Below are 14724 nucleotides of genomic sequence, written 5' to 3' on the forward strand. Positions count from 1 at the left end.
ACTGTTGGCCTCGGACAGGTCAAGCAAAGACATGGTAAATGATTGCTTGTACCCCACTAATGATGTAAGGTTATGGTTATATATATAAGTATCCTTATACAATTTCCTTCATTTAAATGGTACCTACATAGGGACTCCATAACAAAGGCATTAGCACTAAATAACAATTCTCAAGCAACAATAGCAAGATACCTTGTTTTATGAGTTAAATGACATTGTATTGACCAAAGGGCCACTGCATTTATATAATTGTTATAGAGCATCATTCCCAAGTAAAGGAACTTACTAATACTTTTAAAGAGAAGAATTTGATTAAATGTCTGGTACAAAAAAGTGTAGTAAACAATCAAATGGTAAGGCCAGGCTAACTCAGCTAACATTACCATCCAAGCCCTGTTAAGCTCGTATGGTCGCAGTTCAAATGAGGGGTGGTGGGGGCTCGGGTATTCCAGTTTACATGCATTATAACCTCATACGTACCTACATTCCTACCAACCCTGCAGTTAAATGAATATAGTAACGGTCTTTTGCAGGCAGGCTGAGTCACAATGCACCGTTGCATGTCTGATTAAAACCCACAGCATAATTAAAAGGGAAAAAGGGGGTTTCTAATCAGAGAGAAAACCTCTTCACGCAGAAGCTGTGTACTATACCCTGGGGTGAAGCATCTGATTATCTGATCAGCCTGAAGGAACTGGTTGAGTTATTAAACTGCATGTGTCTGTTGTACGCACATGCACAATGCTTGAGGGAAACCACAGTGATATTGATAATGGTGATAACGGTGAAGTTAGTGATCTATTCCTCAGTAAAGTATCACTACCAGTAAAGTACCACTGATTGCACAAAGTCCTTGTGTAACCCCTTATGACTAATGGAAGTGAATGGTCCACAGATGCCGAATTCAATCCCGCAGAACAAATGCCACTTTCATTTCCCATTCTCAGATACTGCGATTAAGCTTATTTACAATAGTATTAAAAGAGCTATTCATACAAAGCATATTAAAACAACATCCCTCGACTGTGGTAACATCACTAACACAGTTACAGTATAAATTTCAGTATACATTTTTTTTTCACAGTAGGCAACGGTTGCCAAACAAAATTACGGTCAAAAGATTACTGTAAGGGCGAATGGTCCAGCGAAATAAGGCAGTCACTATAACCGAAGGATTGCTGAGGTTCGAATTACAATAATGCTGCTAACTTTCGGCAGCCGCGGCCCCGATAGAGCACAATTGGCCTAGCTCTTTCCCCACATCACTCCAGTATGGTGCTGGCTGATGCATCGGAGCTCGGGGATATACGGCACATCCCTCCAAGCGTGTTGGTTGCCTGGTGATGTTGCATTGGTGGCAATTCGAAAAGCTAGCTGGCTGTACACGTGTTGGAGGGGGTGTGTGTTGGTCTTCATCCTCACTAGTGGAGCATTGCATGCGACAGGAAGAGAATATATATGTGCTGGGTAATTGGCCATCTAAATTGGGGAGATTTTTTCTTTAGACATGTTATCATCAGGTGGGCAAAGACTCTGATTCCGTGGCTATGGTTGTTTATTTATCACATCTGTAGCTGCCATGCTATTCCCTTTAGTCGCCTCTAGTACACGGCGATCCAATAAAAAAATCAGGAGAGGTTTTTAGAAAAGGACAAAAGTCATTACCTTTTTGCTTACATAAAAGCATGAACTAAATCACTTTGTTTAAAAGAAAAGGTACATTTTAATTTAAAGAGGCCTTTCATTGAGGACGCAAGGCTAGACTCAATTTCTAGCCAACAGTCCTGAATCTGGCCAAAATACTCTTTGCACAGTGACTCTTAAATGGTAAAGCAGACATCCCACCAAACACTCTCTTTAATAAAATGTACATTTGCATTTACAACGTTTAGCAGACGCCCAGAGCACAGTACAAAAAGTGCCTAGTCATTCACTTAGTAAATATCCCTGCTAGTGTGCACAGGCTGCAGTCCAAACAAGACTTCCTTAAGCTACCATGCTGCTAGACACGAGAATCAGTGCTGATACCTAGACACAAACAACACACTTTGCCTGATGACTAGACACATGATTCAGAAATCAGAGGCCTTTAATAAGTGCAAGATTGCTGCTCAGGCTATTGATCTTAAGGTGATCTTAAGACTAAGATGTTATAGGGAAACTGGGTCCAGTGCATTTAAGGAAATCTATGATTATCTATAACTTGTATTTTTGGCTGGCTCTGGGACACGTGCTAAAGCAACTGTCATTTCTGAAGCCGCATTCATGACACCAGAGAGAGGATGTGGCACGGTGTAGATTTAGGTTCTCTTAATTTTCTTCCTCTTGTACACTGTTTCTTTAGCGTGCCAGACACGCAAGCCACAGCAACCTATTCTTGGTGTAGTTTCATATTGCGACCATGAAAGGAACCACGGGAGGAGGTCTTCCTCTTTCTAGGTGGAATTCTGTTCATTACCCATAAAGTGGCTGCAAAATTAATAAGGGACATTAAAAAACTAAATGTATGCAGTGGTTCAATAAGCTGGAAGTACTGACAAAGCCTTGTGCTCATTAAATACATTACTAAATAGCAACAAATGGATGCTTCACAGAACCAGTGACAAACTAGTAGTGGGTCAGGTATCGGCTTTTAAAGCCTGATCCACTTCTGATCCTTGGTTTTGTTGTAGCAGAGTGCTCCTCTGGCATCGTCTCGGCGCCATTAACAGACAAGATTATTGCTGCCACAACGAGGAACTCAAAAAAACGCTGTAAATAGTCGTTTATGACCTTATTACAGTGAACTTAACATAACAGAGCTTTAATTGAACTGGTAAATGTAGTGAAGTTACCAGTTAGCAGCCAAAACAAGGCTCTTACTCAAACTTTTCATTCCACCTTAAATGATGCAGCCGTTCCCTTGTGCTGTTGAAATGTACACAATAACTGCTGCATTATTTAAGGTGGAACGGCGAAATAGAAGCTTAGCACACAGAACAGCAGTTAGGCGCATTTGTTAGGGTAATATGTCAGAAAAGGATGTAGTCTTTGGTAAAAGTTTGTCTATTTTTGTTGTTTTTGCTGTTTACACACACTAGCAATGCTCCCGACACTAGGAGATACATGTAAAGCCGCCGTCACCTCTTTTCCAACTGCCACCAATACAGCATTGCGGCCAGCCTATATGCTCAAAGGAAAGGTCCGGGTCATCAGCTCCTCTGCGCCATCTAACAGGCAAATGCCTGTGCCGGCCAACATCGCTTGAGACTGATGAGAGGAGAGAGCGCCATCTACCCACCTGGAGAGAGAGCACTGCCAATTGTGCTCCATCAGACTCTGGCTGCTGATGACAAAGTGATACGGCTCGGAATTTGAACTCGCGACCCCTGGGTCATAGGGGCAGTGCATTAGACTGCTGAACCACCCTAGTTAAATAATTCACTCACACACATGCAAAGTGATTTGACTGCAGTGGTAGGTCAGGTATGTCAGTCAGGCTGGATTTTAGGACATTAAACACTCTATAAAGTTTAAAACCGTCATTTAAAAAAATATAATAATCTAAAGGAAATGGTTTAATACAATTTTACTGGTGTTTACTGGTGTTTATTAATGGACCGTATAAACTCAAAGATTTGATTAGATCAGTAGTGGACGACAGTCAGCATTAGGGTCAATTGATCAGGACATCCCTAGTTTCTAGAGTTTCTGCAAGAGAATGTGGTCAAAGACAAACCAAAATAATAGTCAAAATGACACTTTAACTACACAATAGTCACTAATCTGAAAGCAGGTTACTTTTCTCCTGTGTTCCAGCCATACCGTTAGTTTGGTGGGACTCTGACCTGGGTTTTTTTTAACACCCAAAGCTCCAGCTCACTTAACTAGCTAAAGAATACAAAGAGGTTAGAGGTCAAATTTGCGCAGACACTTAAAATTCCAGGTGTGAATAGACCACAAAATCCATATAATGAGATGTTAAGGCCAGTGATTACCAAAACAGATCCAGGGTTTGCTGAAAATGCTTTGACTTAATGCTCTGAGAAGCTTCAACTACATGCGGTTAAACTTTCACAATCACAAGCGTGTGCTGGAATTTCAAAGGAAAGACAGGAATGTTTTTAGGAGTATGGTAGATCTTGTGATTTGAGGCTTGGTGTAAAGGAATGGGTGGTATCTTGGTAGAACAAAGAGAGTGGTACAGCATGTTAAGAAGCTAGTATGTCGTCTATGACTTACAGACTTAAAGATGTTCATGGTCTGGCCTGGAGACCAAGCTGATCTTTAAAGCATGCTCTACTACTTGTGCATGCAGACACATGATTTAACACTTGCTCATTCAATTCCAGCTCACTGTCCCTGTTTATCATTCTTAGAGAAGAAGATAAGGACAGCATGTTCCTACCCTGATAACAAATTACCAACAAACACTAAGATCAAAGAACATACAATGACACAACCTCACCAATGGATAAGATCAATCATGGCTTCCTGTCTGGAAATGCATCTTCTGAACAAATACCAGATGTCCCACCAAAGAAGACACCCATGAAATGAATTAACCTCATTAAGCTTAAAAACGCATATTAAGTTAGAGATGTTGCTACCTTTCCTTCCATCCATGGATTTGAGCATCCCCTGGTAGAAGCTGTCCTCCGTGAAGACCCCATCACTACCCACGCTGTCAGTCGAGTACGTCCTAAAGCACTGCTGTAGAGACATTTCTGCACTGGTCCGCCGGTCCGCTGCACTCTTACATTAACTGCACTTTTCTAACCGCCTGTCTCTAACGTTTCAGCCGAAGCGCGTCTTCCAAGCATGAGGAGAAACCTCGCGCAGTGGACAGAAGTGGGTGTGCCCCAAGTCAGCAACTTCTGCTCTGGCTCAACCTCTCTCTTTCCCTCCCTTGCTCACTTTTCCTTCCCCCGCTCAGTCAGCTCCCCCTCTCTTTTTTCCCCCATGCAGTAAAAATTCTCACCCTCCAGGCTATAATGTCTGAGGCCGTCATTCACTGCTCTTTGGGGGGGAAGTAGACCTCTCTCGTCCCTCCTTCTCTCTCTCTCTCTCTCTCTCTCTCTCTCCTTCCCTCTCTCCAGGCGAGCAGGGGGAGGATGGGACCGAGGGAGTGGGGAAAAGAAATGGGGGCTGCAAAATGCCCACATGAAGAGAGGCAGTAAAATCGAAAGTGAAGGAGCAGGAGTAGGAAGCGGTCTTCATATTGACTGATATTGATTGATTTGAGATCATGCTGTTTGGTGAAGTAGGGCACAGACAAAAATTCTTTGTGTGTCATTTTTACCTAATTTTCTATACTTGAACAACTCAAAAGCACAAGAAAACACAACATGGCATTCGGTAGCTTGATCTCCGAAACTAGTGGTTCGTAGACCTGGCCATATAACACTCCAAGCCTACGTCTTCTGTTTTCTCTGCTTAAACACATCTTATCAAACTGATCAGCTAATGAAAAAGTCTGGGTGTGTAAGAGCAGGGGAATATGCAGGACGGGGGTACCACTACAATCCACTGCTCAATCACTGCCAATCCAGTTTTTAGGTTAGATTAGTGTTTCCCCTGGTCTACAAAACAATTCACTTTAACAATTTACACCTAGTAGCTAGTTATGAGGAGTGGAGCCTCTACATCATTCAACAAAGGGATTCTTCAAAGGTTTCTTAGTAGAAGTCACGGTTCTATATTAGAATGAGACTTCAAACAAAGGTTCTTTGTTTGTGTCGTAGTTAAATGGTTCTTCTTAATGATTGAGGAACTACAGAAGTCCAGAAAGACCATGATTTAATTATACTTATGTTAGATTATATTTTTTGTACCTTCATCTCATGATTATTTATTTTTTCATTTGATCTTAAGATTTGTCAAGATAACAAATCACTTCCGAGAACATAACAAGAAATTTGTTTATATTAAAGAAAAGCAGTTGTAATCACAAAAAATCTTAAGAAAACTTTTAATTTTAAGAAAACAATGTTTTTATTAAAACAACTGTTTTTATCTTAAGAAAATGCTTTTAAGAAAACAGTGTTTTTATCTTAAGAAAACAATGTTTGTTATCTTAAAGAAAAAGTTTATATTTTAAGAAAACTGTTTTTGTCTTAAGAAAACAATGTTTTATATGTTGTGTATATCTCTATAAAACAATGTTGTTTTCTTGTGATCTGATTTTTTTGCAGAATCAACCATTTTCTGCAAAGACTAGCTACGTATTAGTTGCAATCCTAATTATTGGTTGAGTATAGAATCAAAAAAACGTATGTTTAAACACATTAAATTAAATAAAACATGTTCCTCTTTCGGGTGGATGAGATGTGCTGGTGTTTGTGCAGGGGCAACTAGCGTAATACTTGTCCTTACATAAAGCTACATTCATAAAAAGTTTTTTTTTCTAATTGAGTATAGGCTTCAGTATTCAGTCTCTCTCTTCCAAACTAATACTTATTTTCCCCACCCCTGATTACAGCTGAAACTGTTGAATAAAGAGAACACTAAACCATGTAGTGTTGTGGCTGTCCAGAACTAGATTTGAGGAACTGTGCCATAGAAAGTATGGGCACAGCTGCACCGTCTACAGCTTGCAAAACCAAGGAAGCAGCCGAAAGGAATAACAAGTGATTAAGCTTTTCTCATCCCTCAACCCGTGACAGGAAAGATTAGGCCACTGGTGAAGGCTATCTGAATGTATCTACATCAATGTGCAACGTGGTCAGGGAAGCCACAATCTGCAACTTGTCCAGCTTGTCTGCATGTGACTTTGGTGACTACGACCCATTGACAGATCTAAAGGGCTGAATTATCTGGCGTTGAGAGAAGCTAAAAGCAGTGGAAATAAGTCTTCTGCTTATCTACTGGGCTAGGAAGGATGTAAACGTTTGAGAACATTTAAAGGAGGCATGTCTGGAGGCAAAAGGCCACCAGAGGACACTGTAGGGGGGTTCCACCCAATGGAGCAACCCTTTCATTCCATAGGAAAGAGAAGTGACTTGTAGCTGAAGGGCTTATTTGGAGCAATTCCACAGAACAAAAACCCATGGAGCTTTCAGTTCCATCAAGAACCTTTCAATGGAAGGTGGTCAATGAATTGAATTCAAGGTTCAATCCAAGAACCACTTGGGAACCTTTTTTTCTTTGAGAGTGTAGAGCTACTAAAGCTGTGTAGATAGTTGATTCTAATGCAAAGGGTCCAGCAAGTGTGAGATGTTCAAGCAGACGAAATGGCAAGCAAGAGTTGGGTTATAATTACATCTACTGAAGCAAAGTGCACACTTTGGAGACACACCTTGGGGCAATAGCTGTGTACAGACGTAACTGGATGCAGAGATATTTTCACCCTTTGACTCTCACAACAATCTGTCATCCCTGTTTGAGAACGTTTGAGATAGAAGAAGAGGATTCTTTGCATTTCAGCTCAGGCCCACAGCCTGTTTGGGCTTGAGCCGAAAGAAACAAGGCCTTCTCTGACTGATGTCTCCACTGGAGGACTTCTGACTGAAGCAAGAAAAGAGGCATAAGGGTGTGTATGTATGAGCCAAACGACCAGCACTACAAGTCTAATGGCTGATCGTCATTGAAACAAGGCTAATATGCAAAAGCTCATCGTCCATCATGAGCAGCGGCTTGTGCATCAAGAATGCTAGAAACGTCTAGAAATGTCTAGAAATGTTTAGAAAGATTGATGTGATGTTCTCTGGCTTGGTGCAGACCATTGTAAAAAAAAAACATGGTGCAGCTCTAAGCAGAATCTAGAAGAACCTAAAGTATGCCAGTGTTACTACTTCTTCAATAGTCCTTAGTCCAACACTAATATAGTGGCATGAAAAGGTTTGGGCAGCCCCGCTTCACCCACTATACAAGAGTTATCTCGCATCAGTAGTCGACAAACAACAACGGATATCAGTCAGTGTACAGATACACACAAACACACACAGGAAGTGATTAGACTGCAGTGTTGATTGGTCAGGGAGGCGAGTCAGACTGGATTATAAGATACTGAACACATTATAAAACAGTCATTTTAAGAAAAATCTCTACTGAACTAAATGAATCAGTCCAGGATGTCTCATTATAGAAACTGATACTAAAAATACAGTGATTTTACTGAATGTATCAATCAGCAGCTCATCTTATCTAAACTGTGCGGCTGTTTTATTTATACAAACACACAGATCAGATTTGACTGGTGTCGGCTGATAGTCAGCATTGTTTAAAGACTCAGATTTGATGACTGGGGGGGGGTGGGACATGCCTAGATTGTGGTATTTACCTTAGCTGAGTAGAATATCTGAAATATGCATGTTTGCATGTAAGATACACAAACACAGGCTAAGTTTGGTACATGGTAATAGACATGTACACACAGGTGTGGGGTATGCAAGAAAACATGTTCAGAAGGCTCCCTGATGTCTGACACAAGCATGCCAACACTTTTCAGATGCACGGACCCAAGATGTGCACAGGTGTTTAAGATAATACGCCTAATCCTCTACACACACATACCAAAGAAGGTATTCAAAACATAGCACCTCTGTAGTTACCTGCAGTGCGTTATAGCCGGGTGTGCTGGGTGCATATGCGGCTCGGACAAGCTGGTCTGAAGTGCTAATTTGTACGTCTGAAAAAAGGCCCAACAATTACCCACATAGTTCGTTTTTGTATTTCCACTGGAATCAATTCACATTTGAAAGCTGACATATGACTTTGAATCCCAATTCAGAATGTTATAGCACTCAGTGATGAAGCTGAAAGAGGGACTACAGAGGTACTACGATGCTACAATGCCCTGTAGTACGATTGGCTTACTGTTATTGTTCAGCTGTGTCTGAGCTAGCTGACTAGAACAAGCTATTGGGGCGAATTCAAAAACAGACACAGAGCTAGCCAACCTCAAAATCTAGCCCTTCAGTGGCGTTCCAGTGGAAAACTTGAGCTGGAGTCATGGTGTAGGACACACAGAGGGTGTTTATCAGTTCACATTTAGGTCTGTAAAAGTGGTGGCTCTATAATACAATGAGAATATCGTAAGCGAATTAACAGGCACCAAAAATTTAGGAATGCTGGGAGTGGCCAAGCTTGTGGAAGTGTCTGTCTTATCACCGGGAGATTGCGAGATTGAATTCCAGTGATCCCACAGCAATCTAAGACAGAAAATTCAAGAAAGCATGAGTGTCTTTGGCTGACCCTTCCTCTCCCCCCATCGCTTAGCGTGATGCCAGCTGTCTTCCAGACTCGTCTGAATGATATTGTAGTGACATTCTGGAAATGTCCTAAGTTGTATTCATATATCTCAAAGAAAGCATGAGCTAGCTTTTACCCAACCAGTACTGGTGGTATTGTGTGGGAGGAGCCCTAGCATGTGGGCTAGCATGTGGCGGAGTGCATATTGTCATTAAATCAATGTTTAAAACCCTATTAAACCATCTAATTATTTATTTGTGGTATGAATGCTGGGAAGCTCCCCAAAACCACTGGGGTATAGGAGCAGGGAAAAGTTGCCATCTAAAATGAGATCATCTAATATTATTATATCATCACGATCAGTCAAAACAAATATGAATCAGTCAGGCCATCAATAGCTACATCACTATGATAAATGCCCAAGTAAAACAGATCTGTCCTCACAGCAAACAAGCACCGACGCCCACTCCTCCACCGCCTAGCCCAAGCTACATGTGAGTGCTTGTGCCAGCAATCTCAGAAGGAAGTCTGGAATGTGAGCAGAACAGGAGATAACGTAGCACATCCACCACCCTCCTTTCATCCACAGACACACTCATAAAAAAAAATATCCAGATTTACGAGGTAGGAATGATATGAATGTTGGGAAGCGCTCCAAAGCCACAGGGGAACATAAGCAGGGAACAGATAGCGTACTGTGAAGGATACTTTATTGAAATTGGTCATTTTGTGGCCTTACCATGTCCGTTCTGGAGAATTATTGTGAGGGAGCTGATAAGTGCACAACCAGGAGTATCCAAACAGTACTGGGATTTGAACCAACAACCAACAGGCTGATCTCTCATGTGTTGGGAAGCTTCCCAAGTCATTGGGATCACTTTGTTGCCTACCTAGGTCCAACATGGGGCATTATGGAGTGTGTGTGTGTGTGTGGGGGGTGAGTGCCTTGCCCAACAACACAACCAGGAGTATCAGGAGTATCTGAATCAGTCGTTGGATTTGAACCAAGTATTGGTTGAACCAAGTACGGCACATGAGCAGGGAATAGATAACACATTATATTTATTATTATTATTACTTATTATTGAAACTGGTCACTTTTTGGGAAGTGGTTGTTCAGCTGTTAGAGCACCACAATTGATGACAGGGCTGTGGGTTCGACACCCTGGTTCAAAAAGCTGACACCATTGGTACCTTGAGCAAGGGCCTCAAACCCTCTCTGCTCCCCAGGGCCTGCAGGATGCCTGCCCACCACTCCAGGTGCATGTGCTCACTTAATCACTGTGTGAGTCTTCACAAATGGGTCAAAGGCCAAATTCCATCTACGTCCAACACAAACAGTGAATGCGATTGTCGTTGTCTTTTGCCCACCTAAAGGGTCTTAAGAATAGTACAGGCCTAAAGCATAAAGAGCAGTTTCTGAACACTCTGGGATTAGAACCAGTAACCTTCCGGGTCACCTCTCTTATCAGTAAGATGGTTTGAGTGCTGGGAAGCTTTCCAAAGCCAATGGAGCACACTGAAACGGGTCACCTTGTTGTATACCTATGTTCAGCCTGAGGCATTGTGGATTCATAGGGTTGTAGGTTCTAAGTTTAGTACTCAAAAAGTTGCACCCCACTCTCCCCTGTGCACTACCACGAATGAATGTAGTATGTAGTCCTCAGTTTTAGATTCAACAAATGGGAAGCAATTCATTGGTCTGAGAAAAGCAACCAAACCAGAGGGCCATGGGTTTGACCCGACCTGGTCACTAGTCCTAACGAAACCTTACAATGGAATCCTACGGGATTTGGGTGAAGGCCCTACCCTCACTCTAAGCACCTTCACTGAGCAAAGCCTTTAAGCCAAAATTACTCAGAGGATTCTGCAGTGCAAAACACTTGGCATCCCACTTCCCCTTCTCCCAACGGCAGACCTGAAAAGCAGAAGCACCATTCCCGAAACACAGAAAATGGAGAAATGGAGTCTGAATGACGGTGGTTGTCTTCGCTGCACAGTGATTCATTCAATGCTAGTTCCAAACGTCGAAATTATGTTTGACATTTGATCAACAATCAAGCTTCAGAATGACCTGGATTGGCCTTAAGACTGTTTTTCATTTCATTTCTAGGACAGAAGATTTTAATTCAAGCCGTATTGCTGTAGCTGGCACTACTGCTGGCTAATATAATAAGATGTCTCCCTCTTGTGTTCACCATTGGAGGTAAACATCATGAACATACACATCCTACAGAAGCTGTTCCCTCAGTCCTCATGAATCTGAACTTGATGAACATCTAAAAAGTTCTTTTTTTTCTGTTCCAGTTAATTAACTGCTGCCAAAACCAAATACAGCAGCAGCTGCACTCCATCAGGCCGGTTAACGGCCATGCTGGGACGATGGAAAATGGGATGTGAGCGATATCACCAAGGCAACAGCCCAAACACACAGAAGCTGAGGGCAGAGGAGCCGTCCGTATTTTTAAACACTGCGGTTTGGGTACAGAAGCTTCCAGAAAAGATGCAGAGACTTTCCTACGAGAGGAGGAGCCGCTATTCCACTTCCCATGGAACCCCTCACTCTTACTTTTACGCGCACATACAACATAATTTAATAATGAAAAAATAAATAATTAATTATCATTATTGTTATTATTACTATTATTAGTATTATTTAAACAATGATAATTACAATCATTCGTATAATATTGTCCCTGTTAATATATTGTGCTTACGTAATAATAACAACAATAAAATGATATCGATAATACATTAAATTAAAATACATTCATAAATATTTAACAAAAAATATATATAATAATAATAGTAAAAGTAGTATTGTGTTTTTGTTAATAATGTATTCTTAATAGTCATAACCGTAATAAAATAGCATGTTGTTATTGTGTTTATTAACAATTTATTCAAACATATCAACCATTAATAACACTAATCATTTAATAATTATTATCACTAATATTTTTTATATTAACAATGTTTAACTAATACCAATCATTAACAACTACAATAAAAACAATTACATATTTCAAATTATTTAATGATATGTAATAATAGTAGTAATAATAATAATAACAATAATAATAATAATAATAATAATGATAGGAATAGTAGTAGTAGTAGTAATAATAATAATAACGATGATATGAATAATAATAATAATAATAATAATAATAATAATAATAATAATAACGATTATATGAATAATAATGATAACAATAATAATAATAATAACAATAATAATAATAACAATAATAATAATAATAATAATAACGATTATATGATTAATAATAATAATAATAATAATAATAATAATAACGATTATATGATTAATAATAATAATAATAATAATAATAATAATAACAATAATAATAATAATAATAATAATAATAATAATAATAATAGGAAAACTGCTAACAGAAGTAACAGTGCTTGGACCCTCTATCCCTCATTGCTGCATTACAGACACTGCGCCTCTCTCCACACTCCGGACAGTCCGTGCTGTTTTGGCGCTCAGCGGGTTAACTCCGGTCTACCCCCTCCCATCTCCAACTTTTCCACTTTAACTGCGCCCCCCGCCGCCCCCTCCCTGCCCCCCCACTCCGCCTCAGCTCCTCCTCCCGGCGGCGCTAACGTAAAGCAGACGCGGTTTGGTCGAGCTTACCCGCGCAGCACATGCGGCTGTACAGATGCGCTCCTACTTGGCCGCAGCTCAGCTCGTGGATGTAGCTCGCGCGTCCGTAGATCACGTCCAGGCTAAAGGCGGTCAGACACTGCGCAGACACTCTGCTGACCTCCTCCGTGCCGCTCGCCATGTTCTTTCACACACACTCACACACACACACTCACACACACACAACAAAGCGGCGCTCGGTCTCAGTCTCGCTCACTCCCGCCTCAGTCCTCAGGCTCAAACAGGCAGCGCGCGCGACCGCACTGGAGCTCCTCTCTCAGTAAGCCCAGCCCATCGCGAGCTGTTTGGTGGAGCCGCACTTTTCACTCAGGCTGAGGGACAAACTCAGCTCCGGCTGAAATGTGACTCCCAAGGCCATCCCAGAGAGAACAGGCTTCCCCCCTTTCCCCAGCGGCGGAGCCTCTTTACCTCTGAACAGCCCCGAGGCAGAAACGACTGAGAAACGCCCGGCTGAGAAACGCCTCACTCACGTTCTCCACACGATGATGGGTTTCTAATAAACCTGGACTACACGTGACCACAGAAGCACACTGAAGCCATTTAGCATCGCCTATCACCACTGCACTCCTCTACAGCCCTAACACCTCCTAACACCATTCTTACTAAATAACATGTCTATCTACGTAAAAAAAAGGCCAAGCCTTTATTATATAATTATAACTTATTTACGTTAATTAATTCCATTAGTCAAAACAAAGTAAAACTTAGCAATTATGTAGCATCAAAAAAGCAACACCTTATTTTTATTACAGCTTCATTTTCATTCTCTTCAGGACATTCACACACAGTGTTTCCACAGAAATCTGCAGAAGGCCTCCAAAGTTCAGTCAAAAATATTAAAATAATATAAAACATCTAAAAAAAAATGTAAAAAGTATTTTTTTTAAAGTTCAAGTATTTTTTTAAGTTTAAAAAGTAAAAAGTACATTTTTAAGCATATATATAAATTTATTTATTTATTTTGCTTGTAACAGTATAAAACATCAATTACAAATATTTTTAAGTACACAAAATAAAAAAAAAAATAAAAAACAATTAAAAGTTGTTGTTTTGATGTCAAAAAAATCTAAACAAAAGCACTGAGTACAAAATCGCTCAGTGTTGTCCATGCAGCAGACAATGAGTTGCTGGCGGGTGTGTCCACCAGCATGAAGTCAGGCAGCATGTCGGACCGAAATGCATCTTCAAGCAAACCACATTTTGTGAAGAAACAGCAACCAGTATAAACAGCCCATGTAGGCTTTATTTATTCACTGAATGTTCACCAAAACATTTTAGATATAATTTGAAAAATCATGGATCATACTTTTCTCAGAATCTGCCAACGTTTTATTAAATAAGCAGCTTTCTGTGGAATAGTTTTCTCTTTAAGGGGAACAGCCCCTTGGTACACTGTTGAATGCCACTCATCCTCACGACTGGGTCGCTTTGTGTTGCTTTCACGAAATTGAAACATGATATTGAGGTCTGGACTCTCTGGTGGTAATCCCATCTCTTTTTTGTTTGTTTGTTTTCTTCTCTTAATATTAGCTCTACATTGTAGAGCAGCTCCACATCCTCCCAAACCCAGTGTTGTTCCCCAGGGAGGGTGGAACAGACACACCTGTGGATTTGTTCAGGTCTGAAGGGAGAGTGGAGCTATATTTTCTCCTGGAGAGCAGTTTTGGAGGTCTGACAGGCCTTTGATACCTGTAAATATTCCAACTGATCGACTCCTGAATAAATCTAGAAAACTACAATCCATGTTAAAGCTAAAGCTGGATTACAGCTTAAAACGTATTCAACAGAAGACACAGAGTTTGAGGTACTCATTCACAGCTCCGTATAATTACAGCAAGACACTTAATTCAATATTTGGTTAG

General features: G+C 40.7%; 1 protein-coding gene across 1 annotated transcript in view; it reads right to left on the minus strand.

Moving 5' to 3' along the window:
* Window positions 1–14724, minus strand: part of LOC140551044 (epiplakin-like) — a 202437-nt gene that overhangs the window by 95909 nt on the left and 91804 nt on the right. The window lies entirely within an intron of this gene.

Source organism: Salminus brasiliensis, chromosome 3 (assembly GCF_030463535.1).
Source record: "Salminus brasiliensis chromosome 3, fSalBra1.hap2, whole genome shotgun sequence".
NCBI lineage: Eukaryota > Metazoa > Chordata > Actinopteri > Characiformes > Bryconidae > Salminus > Salminus brasiliensis.